Source organism: Ornithodoros turicata, unplaced genomic scaffold, assembly GCF_037126465.1.
Source record: "Ornithodoros turicata isolate Travis unplaced genomic scaffold, ASM3712646v1 Chromosome36, whole genome shotgun sequence".
Classification (NCBI taxonomy): domain Eukaryota; kingdom Metazoa; phylum Arthropoda; class Arachnida; order Ixodida; family Argasidae; genus Ornithodoros; species Ornithodoros turicata.
Window position 1 is genome coordinate 232268 of NW_026999366.1, and position 19865 is coordinate 252132.

Sequence of the window (19865 nt, forward strand, 5' to 3'; positions counted from 1 at the left end):
GATACGTGAAGCCGCGAGAAGCCGTAGCTGAAATCCACTGACAAGTACGAAGGCGCGTACACGTCACAATGCCCGTTCGGGTGCATCTACGTCATAAAAATGGCTGCGCCCATGTGTGTTTCGGAATGAATTATCTATTTTTTTGACAGGGTACTGTACCGAACTAAGAGAATGAAGGTGAATTTTGGGGAGAGCTGGATGTGGGCTTTCAGAATATCACAACCGTTTCGACTATTTGGGATATCGGCATAGCTGACCTTTAAGGATTGTATAATATGATAGTCACGCTTTCTGTTGCTCGGCACTATTTATTCCCTATTTATTCTGCAGTATTCTGTAATAATTGCGTAGATTTACTTGCATTCAAATGTTGCTTCTTGTGTATATGTTTACCGTGTCAATAAATGTGTACATGTGAATTCCTTCGTCTTCTGGATTTTCATTTTCTGCTTCCCGATAATATTAGCAGATGACCTGGCGAAGCGCTCGGAACAGGGGGGGGGGGATAGAGAAGATGAGTGAGAGGGTGTGGAGAGGGCACGCAGCGCACATGCGCAGTTCGATCAGCCAGCGCGCTTTTTGGCGCCGTTTTCCGGCTATTTTGTCGTGATTCGTTACGGATGATCACGTGGTGAAGGAGGGCGGTGGTTTTCGTGGCGAAACTGTGGAAGCTACAGCTGCACTCCACTGTTTATGTTCGCTCGGTGCAATCCAATACATATTTGCCCTTCACTTCGCACGCGTTCGCACAAGTAACAATCACAACACGTGAACGTCAGACATCGACTAAAGATTGTCGGCTTCAAAACCTATTATGAGGACTTCGAAACCTATCGGTCATCTTCAAGATCCATCGCGCGGACTTCAACTTCAAAACTCACCCCACTGACTTCCCCTTAAAAACATCGCGCTGATTTCAAAACCCAACACACGGACTTCGACTTCCAAACCCGCACACGCTGACTTCAACTTCAAAACCGATCACGCGGACTTCAACTTCAAACCCCATCATAGCCCTTCATTCAACTTCACTTCACATCATGCCCTTCATTTAACATCACATCATTCTCTATGAGGTGATGGTGAATGGAGTCTGTGAAGGCCATGAATTCGCCGACCTATGCCCACGATGGCGTGCGATTTCACAAATGAGCATTTCCTTTTCATACCGGCGGTGCACCGAAGGTTACACAGTCACGTGGAATACTTGTGCCGTTACGAATCCTGTCTTCTTAGTCACTGTATTTGAAAGTTCGATTGCGCTTGACAGTGTTCTTCAGGCGTCAGCTCAACGTATCATTTCAGTTCCGAAACGGCTAGACCGTTCGTAGGTTGATACTTTATCGGGGTAGAGTACATGGCCAGAGTCACTACACTCTTAAATTTAAAACACCCTTTAGGGTGTAATCCGGGTGTAACTGGTGTGTAAACTAATTTTTACTCCCAAATTATACCAGCTCGAAGAAACATCCTGGAATGAGGGGTGTTAAATGGGTGTAATAATAACGTAACACCTTATTTACAACGTCCACTGAGCTCGAGTGTAAAAGAGGCGTAAAATGGGTGTCGCGGGCATAGAGCTTTCACATGAACTGTATTTCTTTTGAAAGCACAATGATATGCTTCATGTTACCTACAGATGCATACAATAGGGCACCTCAGTAGAAATTTTGAGTCTAAACTCTAAATCATGTGACGAACATGTGCCGGTTTAAAAAAGTTCCCTCAGAAAGTACAGCCGGTACACAGCCGTACCCGTCTGGAAGCAGCCGTAACAGCTATCAAATAGCAAACTCAACGATACCTATCGCCAAATATGTGCGCCCCGCTGAATAATGTGTGCCTCCTGAGCCGCATACTAGTGTGCTTGTCGAATAATCCGTGTGCCGGCTGAGCATGTGTTGCCTTCGCTGGAGCGTACTACGTTGTTCCGCGCTCCGCCCGTGAGGAGTGACGTGGCACCGCGTATCCTACCGCAGTGCATTCGTCGCTGCGTTCGTGCCTGTTGTGCGCGCTGCAACCTTGCCTTTGAAAGGACGACAACCTTGCTTTTTAATTACAAGTTTAATGTTTGCTCAAGGTAAGTCAACCTGGCTGTGATGCAACGTACGACGCCTGCGTTTTACTTGTGTTTAACAATAGTTCTGTTGCAGACGATGGACACATTGCAAATGGCTGCAGGAGTGGATCGGCTACATCGGTGAAGCGACGATTTATATTACAAGCGAGGCTAAACATATTCTTTCGTTATAGGTGAACGTGGGACTGTATCGACTGCAAGCACGTGAGTTACAGAAAGCCGTAATATTCTAGCATTAACGTTTGAACAATACCAGCGTGATGTTCAGTTCGGTTTCTTTACAGGTAGTGTCCTGTCTCAACGGTCACGCATGTAGAGGACGATGGTCTTCCTCTACATGAGCCCCGACCGGCGATGATGGTATGCCACGGAGAGGCGATGACGGTGGCCTATCTCCATGGCCGCGCCGGTGGAACTGAGAAGCGGGTGCTCCATGCGCGTGGCCATCCTTGTCGTTGCCCAGCATCCGCTACAACGCATATGCGTGCAAAACTCAACTGGTTCTCACATCGAAGAGGGGTCTGGTGCCACATGCTCGGATAATTATTCGTCGGCCATTTCGTTTGAGGAACTGTCGTGTTTGTCACTAAGGATGTTGATTGAGCTTTGCAGTGCCAGCCTGGTGCATCGGAGGGGTTGTGTCCATGCAACGTGTGCTCCATATGTGTGTGTTGGGAATAGTGAACGCTGTATGGTTTTCATTCTGCCAACGATAATGTACTGGATGAAATTTAAAGGTATGTGTACGCCAATAAAATTTGGTGTTTCAAGTTCAATGTCATTGGTGCATTTTTTCCCCTATTTTCTTCATCTTCTTTTCTTTTTCTTTTTTTCTTGCGAAGCCTGGAGATCATTTTCTGTTAGAGAACTCGAGAGGCATAATGTGCCTCGCTATTAGTTGGTACAAGTAATCCTTCATTACGCCCGGTACACTGTGGCTCCTGGCGTCAGCAGCGATGTCGTACCAGTTGTTTCAGGGGGCACAGGGCACCCACAGCTTTCGCAGGCTTCCTCTTGAAGTCATCTGTGCACTTTTTGATAAATGTGCCAGTTGATCAGGCAGCACCTATCCGTCAATGGGTTTAGAATGTACATTGTACCTATTTGAGACGTACTTGTCTGAAGTTTGGGTTTCGGGCTTTCACAGCATTCTGCAGCCTCTGTGAAGAGTCGTTGCAAGCAGTAAGCAGCAGGCAGGTCGGGAAAAATCTGCTGTGCCTGTTTATTACTCACTACCTGCAGCATGCCGCAGAAAGCAGCGAGACCATGAAACCCAAATGACAGACAATATGTCGCCAGCAGTACATGTCCAGCTGAATATGACTTTTTTTCAGAGCATTCAAGAAAACCTGTGAAGCGAAAACGCCGCTGCTCCTTGCTCGCTCTTTCGCTGCTCCTTGAGGGCACATTAAGCTTTGGCACGCTTTGATATACTGGCGTCAGGAGTTTTAAAGCAGTGTTGCCAGCAGGACTTTACATCATTCTTGTTGAATGTTTCTTTTAAGACCCCAGAACAAAGGGAGGCCAAGCTTTGTTATGCAATGCACAAAGCAGCCGCTTTGTATCCTGGCAAGCAAGAGTTTCATGCCATATATAGCTTCGGTGGTAATTACGGTTCTAGTATTGATAGGTGTTTGGTAGGTGGTTGATAGGTGGTAGGTGTTTGTCTGGTTTGGCCTCATTAGCAATACAAAGGATTGTAACTGCGGTAGCAATTGTACCTCAAGCACTATGAAATAAAGAACATGTATACGTAACCTACGTCTGGGCTTTTCTTTTCAGGTGCATTTCCCAAATGCTGCAGTGGCTGTGCATTTGGTGCTCGTGGAAATTTCTTGTGTCCACAGTAATTAGCAGAGAGGCACTCCCCTGAATTATGTTTGAGTAATTCAACTCCTCATTTATTGGACTGCGTATGTGTGCATAGATTCACAGTTTCTGGTATTTGTGAGAACTATAGCATCTATCTCTCAAGTAGCACATGTATTACTTGACAGATAAACAATACCTTTTTTGAGGGGTGTAATATTGTTACGACGACGACGATGGTGTCAGCAGCGGCGGGTGCATGTCACGCACGGCCATTCTCATTCCATCCATTAAATCATTGCTATCACGACGCTGTGCTGCCCGTGTCATTTGGTGGAGGTGCGGGACATCGATCCCCGTACCTCTCGCACTCGTGTGCTTACATGAAGACGAGTGGATGTTTTTCCTGAGCGTGTGCCACCGTCCCTTCGGCTCGCTCTCTGTTCCACTGGGCTTCTTTCTTGACATTAAAGACACAGTCGTAGCGCCAGTCAGTCTACTCGCGTCAATATTACCAGGGGTGTTAAATTACACCCTAAAGGGAGTGAGTTATAGCACTTTTGGATTACACCCTAAAGGGTGTTTTTGAAGTAGCAAATTACACCATTTTTTGAGGTGGTAGTCGGTGGAAAGGGTGTGATATTACACCCTAACAGGGCTGGGCAAGATACTTCAAAAAAGTATCTTCGATGCCGATACTCGATACCCTCAAAAATTGTATTTCCGATACCGATACAAGATAAGAACCGAAATTGATTTTCGATACAGATACCCGGTACTGTATCGTCGATAATTCGATACATAACTGAAATCCCGAATATAATACAGCTGGTGTTATGATTAGCGAAGTTTACAACACTGAAATAACAATATAATAAAGCTGGTAATATGATTAGGGAAGCAAAACATTTATTCGTTATTTCTAGATCCTTTAGTGTATTTTTATAGCACACTTTTTCTGACAGGGCTTGAACGCACCCGACCGCACGGATTTAATGAAGCTGCACTGTCTAAGCAGCTAGTCTTGTTAGAACTTGAGACTGAAACCATGGGTACGTTGAAACGATCGCATCAATAAGCAGCCTAGCAAAAAACAATTCTTTAAGACAATTTTCTTTGTGCGTAGGTCTGTGAGCACTTGACTATACATACGAATAAACCTGAAACTTTTTTTCTGCTGCTTTTATCATTTGGTACTGCAGTACTTACCCGGTAGCCTCTGACTTTGCCCCTGACTTGATTTTCTTAGTTGGCTGTTGTGAATTGTGGGCTATAGAACGGGTTACAGTGCTCAAGCTAAGCCGGCGGTTATTCTTTCCGCATGGCAGACGCGGAATCCACACTTCAAGTCAAGTGGACGTACTCTTGCGCACTGAGGAGGGGGACATCGGGCAGCGCAGTTCCAGAAGCCGTGAGGTTGGTCCTGTGTAAGGCGAAATTTCCTTCTTAGTATGCACAGACTTCGATTGGCTGCGCACATATGGCTATCCCGTTTCAAACGGTTGCCTTTAAATATGTCGCATGCAATAAGAAGGGTGCCCAGAAGAAGCACAGACTATCGGCTGCTCCCAACCTGGGGCAGCTTTTTTCCATATGTGTACTATGTGTTCGTGAATAACAAACGTCTGCAACTAACCAGTAGCCTCCCCTCTTCGGTTGCAAAAAGAAAAAAAAACGAATAATAAGTAAAAAAGCAGAAAACACTACGTGCGTACACCCTATGCTCGAGTCAAAGGTTACAGAAAAGGAGGTGGAGACGACACAGTGCATGCAGCTTTGAACTCCCTTCGAACAAACGGCGTCGATCAAACGCCTTCCATCAAACGACGTGCCACCAAATGGGCGGACACCCTTTGTAGGAGATGAACAGAGAGGGGATGCTAAACAATAAGTTGGTGACTGCGATTGTCCTTCCTCTTCGACACTGCGAGGTCGACTTATTCTCCCGATTTATCGTCATGACTTGAGCGTTTTCGGGGATGTTCATGGTGTTCATATGTTTTGTATTTAAATACAGACCGGAAAATGCATTAATAATTATATGTATTTAAATATTTTTTTTCGTATTTATTCTTGTAAATGATGTATAGATACTTCTAAATACAGTATATGCTGACTCATGTCTTAAAGTTCTCCTGCATTTGACCCTTCGGGAAGAAGGGCGAGTTTGGGGCGCAGTTATGCCATGTTTGCGCTAGCATGCGCGTGCGACAAACCATTTTAGATGGCAAGTTTTTCACTATTGTTGCAGATAGCGGTCTTGACTACACAATTACCTTGTTGTACGAAGCATCGTCGTCAAATTTGTACAAGCGCTTGTTCATCGGCACCTGTGGAGATGCTGTTCTCCTTTGCGAATCTGATTGCAGGCACGAACAGAAGATGCCTAAAAGATGCAGTCTTCGAGAAACGTCTAATATTAAAATCACCATGATAACCTAACAAATAAATGATATTGTTCCTTGCTGATTTGCTATGATCATCATTATTTCTGTAAATCGAGATGACATTTTCGTCAGAGTATTTATGGTAGTATACTTACGGTATTTAAATACTGTATTTATATTTTGCATTTAAATACACATATTGAAAAGTATTTATGAAGAGTATTTAAATACCTTTTCCAGCAAAGTATTTTCTATTTATATGTAACTAAAAAAATGTATTTATGCCAATCCCTGCCCCACGAGCCTATTAGCCCTTTACACAGGCACGACTTAAGGGCGTTGGCAGATGGAAGGAACATTTTACGGAAGGTTTTCGAGATCGTGCAACGCGAAAGACCAGAATACTTCACACTGAGGCGGTATAACAGCATATGTCTCATGTAATTTTGTCAGTTTCTACAAAAAAAGTAAATTTCATCACGATTTGCTATCGCTTGTTCTGTCTCTCTTTCCTTTGTTTTTTGGGAGGTACCCGGGTTCGAATCCTGGTGCCGGCTGTGCTGTCTGGGGTTTTTCCTGGGTTTTCCTCAGAGGCTTTCAGACATATGTCGGCACAGTTCCCCTAGAAGTCGGCCCAGGACGCACATTTCCCCAGGGCGTCAGTCGTGACGTTGCCCACATACGTGAGGCCGACAACGGCAAGCCCTTTCACCATCACCACCACAACCACCTTTGTTTTTTCTTCTTGCCATAAAAATGGACTTGTCCGACATACCCCATTCGATATCAGAAAGTGCGACGGTAACTTTTGAAAAAAGAAAGAAAGGAGAGAGAGAGATAAATGCTTAATACATCGAAGCTCGAAAACAATTGACGTTTCTTAATCTTTTTTTCTCACTAGGCGCGTTTACAGGAAGGCGACATAAGTCGACTGAGCCAGATCGGTCAATCTTCCCTGTCCATGTAAACTCCCCTACATCGACCTAATGGTGACGTCGATGCAGCAGAAATAAGTCGCCACGTTGGGGTAGATCAGACGACTCGCTTTTTCTATGTAAACTGGACAAGTCGACTGTTCCGACGGTTTCCGCTACGTCACAACCGCAACATAGGCTGTGTTCCAATACTCCGGTAAGTCGACTACTTGGCGGTCTAACCGGAATTGCCGCCATGTTAAGTTTTAGTCCAATTCCCGCCTAGACTGCTATTCTTGTGTCTTTCGCCTAGTCTGCATCGATGCAGACTAGGCGTCATTGACAGCAGCCATGTCTAGTTATTGACAGCAGCCGTGAAAATTAATACACTTGTCTGCGACATAGATGCTCTTAGGTCTGGCGTGTTTACAGCGTTCAACAATAAGCCCAAAAAGTGATATTTTATTGAATTTATTTATTGTAGCACCGTAAGGGCCCAGGGTTAATACATGGCGGAGTGAACTTTTGCAAAACGTGAAGAACAACGTGAATTGTTATTGCAATGAAATGTACGGAGGGTACAACAGCATGTGCATACATGTTTGGACGAGACTGTGTTGGTATATGCGTACGAATTGATGTACCTGTTTCTGCAACAATTCGGGCAGTGTAATATATAACGATATATCATATGAAATATATTCCATTCTTAGTTTCTTGACTGTTAGCCTGTTGTCTCTCTGTCGAGATTGTGGAAACCTCAGTTTCCACAACCCCGGGACGTCAGTCCGTCCTTTCCGCGCACGAAGGAACAAGCAGCACAACAACAAATTCAATTAAACGACATGGTTTATTACCTTCATGGTAAGACCACCCAGTCTTCTCTAGCACAAGCAACAGGGAACAAAAGGCCGACCTTGCAGGAGGACCTGCTTAAGTACCAAAAACGCACGCCCCCATGACGGCCGCAGCCGATCTATCTGATCGTGACTGCGAGGACGCCAAGCAGCGCTCCATACAAGATGCCATAGGTCCAATCAAGGATGGAATTTGCAATCTCTCAATGAATACAGTATAGAATTGTGCCGTATGGATCAGCGACTTACAAGGGCGCGTTATGTGAAGGGACAAATCAACCACCCTTTCACACTCATCCCTCTTTCACTCTTACATTTTTCTTTTCCATCCACACCATCATACTATGTGATCGACGTAACGGCAACTGTTGAACATGAGAGAACTGATGTTCTGAGGCTGGAACACATAATAAGGGAGAATACAAACAAGGCCTCAGTTGCCTAAGAAATTAATGATGAAAGATGAAAGTCGCTAAAAAGGTGAGACAGCTGTAGGACTCAAACCCACATCTTCTGGATTACAAAATGCGACCGTGTTGAACGCCGGTGGAGACAAGTACGAGCCTGTGATTCGCCTGAAACATCGCGCAGACGCTATGAGGAGAACGTTGGTTGATTTGTCCAGGGAAATGTTGTCTGTAACATAGCTGTCCTCTGCTACTCGGTTGTTGGGGGTTCTGAAAAGACGTTGCAATTCGCTAGGTAATGATTCAGCCGCTCCTACTATCCCCAATTCTCTGGCAGGTTTACGGCGGCTGGTTAAGGGACTAGTTAAACTGGTTAAGGGATAAGGCGCTGACCCCCACTGACCGGCGAACCAAAAAGAGTTGTCCTTAACTTCACCGGTGACGTGGCGTCATACCTTGTCATCCTCGTTATACCTGGAGTGGCGAGATAAGGGTCAACACATGGAGCCATGTTGATGAGTAAGCTTTTCTCTTCTTCGCCCTTTCGGTGACGTCACATCTATCTCTCGCCAAAAGCCACAGCAGGTGATGTGCTCTCAGATTTTGCTTGAATAACTGTATGTTTTTTCTCGATATCTCTAGGTGACGAAACCTTTTGTTTCAAGTCTCTATATCCATTCGTTACCGATAGAGAGAGAAAGAAGGAGAGAGAGAAAAAACAAAACAAACACAAACAATAAGCGCGAAATCGGGTGCAGTTCAATTTTATCTCAATTGCCTCATTCTCAATGCCAATTATCTCTCTTGCTGGAGACGCGACGTCTGAAAGAAACATTCGTGATTTTTTTTTTCTATTGTTTCCACATTGGGGACAGTGGACACGAGTGTACAAAAATACTTTAGTAAATCCCACATTTCTGTAAAAAAATGTCAGACGTGCTCGGTCGTTCACTTTATTATTGAATTCAGGGCCCTCCTCCGTAGCATCTGTCGAATATTTGATAAGCAATATATCATTTTGTTCATCATGAAATGTGCTTTTCGCTGAGATATTGTCACCAAGCGAAATAGGCCGGCGAGTCGTTGAATAAACAGCAAACGGTTTATTAAACTACTCGGTAGAAAAACACAAGAGTGATAGCTCTCTGAACACAACTCCAGAGTCCAAAGCATGAATGCTCCAGCTTGGAGCGCAGAAGCGTTTAAGCGTCGCGCCGAAAAGTCTAGAAACAGCACGTGCGTTTGCAAGGGAGCAGGCGATGTGTCTGGAAGCTTCTTGCTTCTTCCTCAGCATGCGCCGGGATAAGATGTACCGTTTCGTGCCTGCCCTGGAAGTTTCTCGAAGATGATTTGTGGCAATATGTTTAGTATTCGTCAGCGCTGTGTTCACGCACTGCAGCCTCGCAAAAATTGAAAGAAATAATTGGAATGGAGGTCATACATTCGAGCCAACTTCTAAAAAGGCACATCCTTCATCGTCTTGATGTATTTTTCGTGAAAATCGAAAGATTTTCGGTTGCGCAATATGCAAAAGCGTGTTCAATTACTTGCGTTATGTCGGCATTACAGGGCTCTAACGTGGGCCCTCGTGTCACATCACGCTTGCTGTGGTTATAACCCGTCTTTTGTTCACCACGTAACAGATAACCATGCGCGTTGGACCAGAAATGATAGTGATGTTGAAGGCTCCATGCCACGAGGGTGGCATCCAATGTATGGCTTCGTAGACGAAAGTGCGCTGGGCGAACGCACTGCATTCTGGACAGGTACTGGGCGCACGTGACAGCAAATGGCAATGCACACGTGACCTTAAAGATGGCGGCGCCCGCGATCAGCGGCTAAACCATTTGTAAACAATGCGGTTGTTGCTCTTGCGTGACGTCTTGGATGTCTTTCAATCACTGTAACTATTTTTGTCCTATAATCTTGCAGTAAGACGCGCAGCTTTGAACATAAGGCCTGACTTACAAACACGACACGACGATCGCGCGTTAAGACCCACTGAGCCGATTCGATCTACTTAAACTAAGGAGAAATGGGCTACCAGGTTGCGGAAGAAGCATCGTATAGTTTACGCTGGCGAAATACGTTCATCTCTTGCCTTTATGAAAATAGAAATATGTCGTTAGGAGGCAAAACGACATGTAAACAAAGTCACATGACCTCAAAATGACTCTCTACGAGTGCGACCAGGACAGGGTGGCAATTGTGCCAAAAACACCCGTCTGAGGATAGTTCAAACAATGGCGGATTTGTGTTACTCCTGTGCTTCATGCGCGTTGCCAATACAATGCAGGGTAACCTGAGGGAAGATTGACACACGGGACAAGACGCGACATTTTTTGGCTCGACGCTGCTTGTCTCAGAGACACGCTCCCCCATGCGCTTGAAACTTCACTCAAAGGTGGAGCAGCATGTCCGCATTATTGTACATGAGAATTGTCCGGATTGGTGTATCCGTCGAAACGAAAAAAATATGAAAAAATAAAAAGAGAAAACATTTAGTTCTGTCATTAAGTTCTTAAGGACGGCGTATCGTCTTACGAAGCAGTCGAGTATTTCCCATGATTTTTCTTATTTGGAGAACGTGAATTTCGAGTCCGGGAAATATTATGGAGGATGGAAATACACGATATGCTCTTCCGACCGTTTCCCACCGTCACGAGCGTAGCCGCCTTCGCATTGCATTCTGGAGTGCTGCTGTCTACCACGTGACTGCTCACCTGAACCCCTGACAGTACGGCGCCATTTTGTACCCTTTTGCTGTACCCGAGTGACGTCTGTCTGCACACAAGACGAGGGGAAGAGTTGCACTGACTTCGCTCTTTGATCAACCGCTTAAGCAGTGAAAGCGCCTGCACTCTTAAAAATGAACATCGCCGCATAACTTGCTCCTAACCAACCATTACCTCTAATGACTTCGATATCTCTCCTGATTCGTTGAAAACGTAAGGCGCACGCCTCGTTTGTGACACTTATGCTGTACATAATTGTCACAAAAGAGGCGTACTCCCCCCGCTTTCAACAAATCACGGGATATGGCTAGCTAGGAGCATATTATGCGTTGAAGTTGCCGAACCTTCCTCCGAACCTCCCGAACCTTCCCGACCTTCCCGAACCACACTTTCCGAGTCTCTTCGTCAGCTGGACTCTCGCCCCTTCTCCCTATCGAAATTGCTTGGTCCCTGGCCTAATCCAGCCCAGCAACGCTCTGCGCTCAAAGCTCTTCTGACATTTCTGGACACCATCGGACTTCGATCCTTATTGTGACGGGGCCCGTTATTTTATTCCCCACATTCCCATCAGCAATGGGGCAGAGTATCGCCTGTGGCGATGAACCTCCCCACTCTCCAAAGACAAAATAAAGTTGTTGTTTGTTGAAGTTCATTTCCTTAGAGTGTGGGTCATGCAAAGCCTTTCACATATTTAGGTACAGTGAAACCCCTCCTTTTACTCTCTGAAGTTTTCTTCTTCTTTCTTCTTTTTTGACACAATGTACGAGAGCCATTTTAGTGTCCCCTTAACCTTCCTAGTGCAGTAGCAAACACACCTTCTTGTGTGCGAGATTCATACAACGCAGATCCGTACCACGCATGTGCTTAAGCTCGTGTCAAGAACACATGCATTTCCCGAAGCATCGCTGAAGTACAAGTGAAACCTTGAGAATTGCATCCAATGCAAATAGTGTACTGAGGCGTTGAATGAACAAATCACAATTCAAGCGTACAACATCTACGAGCGAGGGTGAAGTTAGTGTCGTGCTGGGGATCCAGTCAGGTCACCTCTTCACCAATGAGGGAGTTCAGACGACATTCCTCTTTCAGTACATAAAATTAGGTGTAACCACCTCTAAGATATTTTCATTCCCAAGAGCGCCAAACGATCCCTTTGGTTTGAGTCACTTCTTTCTGAAAGTGAAGATCAGGGATGTTTCGAAGTGACCCTGTTCCTGGAATGAGGCTTCATGTGCCTTTTTTTCATTTCCCCGCAGTTCCCTTACTACCGGAACGAAAATGTCTGACCACATCATCTCTGCCGCGAAGAGAACGGTAAGTACACAATACCAATTAGTATTAGATATACAGAAGGTATACTTGCTATACGAGACGCAGTGTATCGTGACAAGCATGATTTTTTCTGGGTGGTAGCAGTAGCGGGGAGTGAACATTGCATCCAGAATCGGGTGTCGGCCATTTCAGACGCACTTCAAAAGGATCTGGCATACGCAAGATGCAATGAGGAATCGGGCTTTTCTTTCGGAGTTTATTTTTGGCACATACGGAAGGAACTTTTCGGAATTTATTGTGTTCCGGGAATTCGGAGTTTTGCGCCGTTTATTTTTTGCAGCTAATCTAATATCCGGCAATTCGCTCCGAGGTCGGAAGGTGTCGGCGCGCTTCGCAAAAAACGGAACACTATCGCGGTGTGAACGCGTCGTCCGCTTTTACGCGTTTATTCCGCGTTCAATGCTGCAGGTGGAGCATTGGAAAGCGGAACAATAGCGTGACATCGCGGTCCAAGTGATCTTCTGCTGAATACACGCAAGAATTACGGAAACAACCGGCATCTCAAGTCGATCACTTGTTTCCTTGTTGTTATTTCCTGGATTTTCCGAAGACTCTCCAGACAAATGTCGGCACAGTTCCTCGCCAAGTCGGCCCAGGACGCATACTAACCCCCTTGTCCCCCACTCCTTCCTGCTGTCCTCTCTACACGCTCACAGCCACCGTTGCTTCGCGGCTCTAATACGGATTTAAAAAAAAAAGAAAACTTGGGTACGTAATATATATTACCCACCTTGAAAGATAGGTACTTCCCGCTTGAACTGGGAAAAGTTGGTCAATAATCTTAGATATACCGGCGAACAATTGTACATTTTGGAGTCGGCATAAGGCACTGAATGAATACCAAAGTTCGATCTAGGAGTAGGCAGGTTGTAACAGGGCAATTTGACAACGTAGGGGGTAAGATGTTTGAAAATGATTCATTCAGATCAAGTGACCTGAAACCATACTATGATACAGCTGGTACACTGGAAGCGTAACCTTATATCTCACAAGGATGTGAATATCTTGAAGAGAGAGACAATAGAAAGGGAAAGATTTAGAATCATGGAGGGGCGTAGACAAGATGATCCGCAGGGCTGTCTTCTGGACAATTAAAAGGGGATAGAGTTAAGCAGAATAAGTAAGACCGCATACCTTCAGGGCATACGAAATATGTGAATGAATGAAGGCATAGTATACAATAAGAAGAATATGACTGGGAAGAAGTTGTCTAAGGCCTTGGAAGTGCGTATAAACCTGGAAGAATCTTGGATCAAAGAAAACATCATCCCAACATAAATTTTCATGGAGAATGACTCCTACAAATATGACTGAAGGAACCCTTTCAAGACTACAGCTAGAAAAATATAATGTCCCTTGCTCGAAGTCGAGAAACCTTTGGCGTGGGCGGAAAATTACGTATGAGGTTTTCTGAATATTGGGGACCAATTTATTAAGTGAGAGCCAAAGGGGAACTTACTTAAAACATTATTATAGCGTTAGCAAAGAGAACAGAATAGCTAACGGCATCCACAAAAACGTTGGTGTCGTCAGCGTATAAAGAAAACAATTTTTGTGACAGACAGTCAGGCAGATCATTAATGTAAACAACAAATGAAAATAGGTCCAAGAATAGAGCCCTGGGTACAACAGTTGTCGAGTCTTTAACACTAGAGCTGTATCCGAATACCGACACAAATTTCTTTCCATCATGCAAATAACTTCGTAATAATCTAAGTGGTACTCCGCGGATTCCATAAATCTCTAATTTCCCGACGAGGGTTTCACGACTTATTAAATCGAATGCCTTGGTCAAGTCTACTAAAATGCTCATAATTAATAAGTTTAGATTCCATATTCTTTTGATTACATTTTATTTTTTATTTTTTGTGTGTTGCGATGACCAACGCTAAACCTGTTGACACACCTCGGGGGAAACCAAACTGATGGCAATTTAATAAGTTAAACCTTTAACACAATTTTTCTAATCGGTTGAGTATTAGTTTTTCGACCACCTTAATATTAGAAGGAACTATCGATATAGGACGATAATTCCCAACTGGAGTCCTTTTTTATAGATAGGGACAACCTTAGCAACAGGGAAACAGCGTGAGAAAATATGTCATTTGATATCTCCGACAATGGCTTAGCCAGCAAATGCCCAAACCGTTTAAGGAACGTTGTGAATATGCCAAAAAACTGTTTTGAATTTGACGGAAGCAGCGGGGCTGTTCGAATAGGGCTATTTAATGAAAGCACATGGTTCACTACGTCACTAAAATAGTTACGAAATTTATTTAAAACTACTTCTTCTGGGTCCGTTAACAGCTTGTCATTACCTACAATTGATATACCGCTGTGTGTTTTAGCACCTTCGCTCAATAAGGCACTGTCCGTTTTGCGTGTCCCAACAAATATGTCTTGTTTCTTTGTTGTTGTTTTCTTTTCAAGAAATCGTAGATGTCCAAGTTCCACTGGAGGTCGAATTTCGGTGGAATTAGCCTCCTGCAAAAATATGGGGGCACAAAAATGACTTGTACAATATTTCGAGTGCCCATTTGTTCCACTTTTGTTTCCTTCAGCGGTGTCCACTTTTACCCTAAACATGACACAGGCTACCAATCGACAGTGTGACAATATAAACGATGTACTAATGATCTGTGTTCTGCACGCAGGGTTCTTTTTTATACAGTGCCGGCAAGGTGGTGGCAGCTTCCGCACTCAGCGCAGTGGTCACGTCGGTAAGCGCATCACAACATTTTGCCATCGCAATATTCTTTTAGGTGTCCGTGCTATCAGTTTAGCACAAGAACAATAAATGATGGAAAAGTGGTTATGGCATGGGATGCTTCCTCGTGGTAGCCACAGCACACTGTCCGTGGTGAGCCCGAACTGATGACAGGTCGAAGTTTTGTTTAAAGGCTTTTCGAGGAGGCCAGCAGCTCGAACGAAAGCAAAAAGGGAGACCAGAGCCCGGCACTGATGCGCGGGGAGCTCCATGACGAAGGACATGGCTCAATGGCCAAGCGACCAAGAACGGTGACGCGAGCGATGACGTAATGAGCTGTCGTCTATTTTGGGACATTCAGGAAACTTGGCGCCCGCGACAATGGGTCTGATGGTGGGTGATATGATGGTGGTTGCGCTCCCTGCACTGGACCTTGTACATACGCGGAATCCGTCTTCTGAGAAGAGCCTTATTAAACGTTATCAGAGTGCAAGCCCGGACGTTCCCATGTGAACTTGGAAGTGCGCTTTCGATATCCCTCCAGATTCCATTAGAGCATGCTCCGGCTGGGATCTTCAGTGAGGACGACCGGTCTTGAGGTCTGACCCTCCGAGATGCTGCGAATGATACGCTGAGCGCAGTTCTGCGAGGCATTCCTTGCGCCATCGAATCCATAGCAACCGGACGATGTTCTTGGCGTCTGTTCTATATGCGCGTAAAGTGGTCTACCGATAGGGCAGTGTCACGAAGAATGTCCACAGGGGGAAGTGCTAACGTGTTGGGGTGTGCTACCAGACGTCTACCGGTTATCTTAGCCGCTGGCGTAAGTGGAATACACTCATTCGCTTCGCTGTAAACGAAGATCGTTGGCCTCCAGTTGATCACCGCTTCCACTTCAGTGAGCAAGGTCTCCATTACCACGAACCCTATTACCTGCGTTCAGAGGGTCTTCCTGATGGCTGAGTTGACCGAACGCAAAAGTCACCCCGCCAGGGAGCTCGTCCTGCAATGAATTTCCAGCGTCTTCCCCTGGCAGAGTAGTTGTCTTGAACTAACGAGTTTCTCACGGGTCGCAATACGTCATGAGGTTTCTTAGAAACAAGCTTAGACGGTTTTCTGTTGTCACTGCACACGGTGTGGCAGAGTCGCCTGCCTGCTGATAATCTGCGGAATGCCTGCAAAAATATGCCAGCGAACATATCATCGCACAGTTCCAGATGTACGGCACGCGTTACGACGCAGGTGAACAAGGCAATGTACGCCTTTTCGTATAAGGCTTCTTGCGTTGTTTTATGGTGATTGGCCCAGCAAAATCGACACCTGTTACTTGAAACGGATGACTAATGGAGGAACGATAAGACTGAAGTTGTCCTTCGCTTTGATGTTCATGCTTGGCGTTGCTTTTCTTGCATTCCACACAATCCTTTAAAACGTGTTCAACTTGTTGGCTCACACGAATGACCCAAAACATCTATCGTAATCAGGGGTCGAAACTGGAACTTAACCGTAACCAAAAACCGCAAAAAAAAACGTTATTTTTTGGCGAACCGAACCCGAACCGAACCGTAAACATTTTTTCTCTCCCCTTGAACGAACCGGAACTGAACCGAAAAAATATGATGCATGGTTCTTTGCACCTATGAAGTGTAGAGGCGAGGGAGTAAGAGGCAGAAAAGAGTCATCGCCGGAACCTGTTATACATTTTCACATATGGTACACTGAATAGCACAGCACACGTAAACCGGTTCGAACCGATTAATATCGGTTCAAACCATTATTTTGGTTGCCCTGAGCCCGAACCTGAACCGAACCGATAACCTTGAACCGGAACTTGAACCGAACCTAAAAAGATAACGGTTTCGAGCCCTGCTCGTAATTGCACAAGGGTGTGGCGCACACCACTATGCAGCACTTGACGATGTGCAGCCAAGGTCAGCAGTTTGACGTAGCAAGATTTAGCCGGAAACAATATCGGGTAGCTCACCCCATAAGATTGTTCACTTGCGCGCATTCCTCCGCCGACCCTTAATATACTGTCGTCATCCAGGAAAGGAGTCACCTCCCGAATCTTAGAGGGCTTAGGCATCGGCTCACGGTGTCTCAAGCAAGTGATCTCGAGTCCGAAAGACGTGTGCTGCACTTGCCTAATCCAGTAGTGTACGGTATCTTTAATTTCTTGAGCAGCTAATGGCCCTTATGGCCTTATCTTTGAAGGTAGCCTGGTGTTGCTGATGAAACGCAGAAGCCATGCTGTGACTCGATGTACGGTGCTTGCGCTTCTGTATATTTCCCCGTTCAGTATTGCTGCCGACGGCGTAGCGGACGTGTGCAAGACCGTGGGACTCGTTTCATAATTTTCCGAAGTGACTTGGTATTTAGGGACGAACTGGGACAGGCCACTAGTTCAGGAATGTCTTGCAGCCAAGATGGATCTTTCCACCACATATATGAAGCGAACAGCTCCTCGAGGTATATGCCCCTAGCTAAAAGATCCGAGGGGTTCGGGTCTTTAGGCACATATTGCCAGTGATCTTTGCCTACGTTCCGGTGTATTTCGGCAGTTCGGTTTCGAATGATGGTGGGCCTACCGTGTTGGGCCCTCCCTGATCCAGAACAACGTAACGCCTCATGATTCTTTTTCCTAATTGGTTGAGTACTACTTTCTCGAACGCCTTACTAATAAAAGTAAGTATCGATATAGGACGATAATTCCCAACTGCAGAAATACATGATTTTTTATAGATCGGGGCAACCATAGCAATATTAAGTGTGTCGGGGAAAACACCGTGAGAAAATATGTCAAGTGATATCTCCGACAATGGCTTAGCCAGAAAATGCCCGAACCGTTTAAGGAACGTTGTGGATATGCCATCATGCCCAAAGCACTTTGAATGGTTTAAGATACTTTATAGCTGAAAGCGCCTAATCAGATGTAGTCAGCTCGAGGAAAAAACTGTTTTGAATTTGACGGAAACAGCGGGGCTCTTTGACTAGGGCTATTTAATGAAGGCACATGGTTCACTAAGTCACTAAAATATTTATTAAGTTGACTTAAAACTTCTTCTGGGTCTGTTAAGAACTTATCATTAACTACAATTGATATACCGCTATGTGTTTAGCACTTTCGCTTGATAAGGCACCGTCCGTTTTGTGCGTCCCAACAAACATCTTTTCTATATTTTTTTTCAAGAAACCGCAGATATCCAAGTTCCAGCGGTGGTCGAATTTCTGTGGAATTAGCGTCCTACAACAATACAGGGACAGAAAACTGACTTGTACAATATTTCGAGTGCCCATTTGTTCCACTTTTGTTTCCTTCAACGGTGTCCACTTTCACCGTACACATGACACAAATTAGCAATCGACAGTGTGGCAATATAAACGATGTACCAATGATCTGTGTGTTCTGCACGCAGGGTTCTGCTGTATACAGTGTCGGCAAGGTGGCGGCGGCTTCTGGACTGAACGTAGTGGGCACATCGGTAAGCGCATCACAATATTTTGGCATCGCATTGTTCATTTAGGTGTCCGAGCTATCACTTCAGCACAACAACAATAACAATAAATGATGGAAAAGTGGTTATGGTATGGGATGCTTCCTCGTGCTAGCCACAGGACACTGCCCGTGGTGAGCCCGAACTGATGACAGCACGAAGTTTTCTTAAGGCTTTTCGAGGAGGCCAGCACCTTGACTGACTTGACACCTAGACTGTTTACATGCAAAGTATAGCCATACACAAAAGTACAAGTGAAAATATATTTATTAAAGTCATTAGTGTCGGGAATTATGTTATGACTCTGTGTGAAGGAGAAAAACTTAGCAAAAAAAAAACTCTGATGCAGAAGAAACACAATACTTATTACAATACTTATTACAGTTTCGATTCAATAGCATTGAAGGGGTATCAAAATTTTTTATTAGTAATAGTCACGCAAGTGTTCAATTAAGCAGAAGGACTTGCACATTTTAATCAAAGACGATATTTTTAATCAATATGATTACAATCAAAATTAAAAGTTTTATTATAAAAAGTCTAACATTATTATACGTGAGCACCATAGTGGAGTTTTAATTACAAAGTTCTAATAGATGTACACAAAAAGTACAAGTGAAAATATATTTATTAAAGCCAATACACTCTAAATCTTTTCACACCTTTAAAGGTGTAATAGCGTGCATGGCGCACGCCTTTTTAGGTGTAATTTTGGTAACATCATAATGGAGCACGGTTTCGCACAAATTTTCTTTACTCGAGTGTTGTCTGTCCTCCAAAAATTTAGTCTTGCAGCATCTCAACATTGTTCAACAGTATTGTAGACACTTGCGCGTGCTCGATTATCGATAGCGATGCATATATGCATTAGCTCGTACCTACGATATCCAAGACATAATGAAAGCAAGATTTGCACTGACACTTGATCTTTAGTAAGGCTTTCCGAATTTTGTAAAATATCATACTGGAGGTGCAATGTTACGCAACCAGATTGAATGTGCATAGCGCACACCTTTAAAGGTGTGAAAAAGTTTACAGTGTAGTGCTGGGAATTGTAATGTCAATTGTGATGCCAATCAGGTGAAAAAGAAAAACCCAGCCAAAAACCTTCACCACCTGAAACAGAAGAAACAAAATGCAAGA

General features: G+C 44.6%; 1 long non-coding RNA gene across 1 annotated transcript in view; it reads left to right on the forward strand.

Annotated features, from left to right (window-relative positions):
- Positions 1 to 19865, forward strand: part of LOC135373949 (uncharacterized) — a 41622-nt gene that overhangs the window by 9351 nt on the left and 12406 nt on the right. Inside the window, exons 2-3 of the long non-coding RNA XR_010416681.1 lie at positions 12446 to 12503; positions 18645 to 18710. This is a non-coding gene — a long non-coding RNA (uncharacterized LOC135373949). The remainder of the gene's footprint in view (positions 1 to 12445; positions 12504 to 18644; positions 18711 to 19865) is intronic.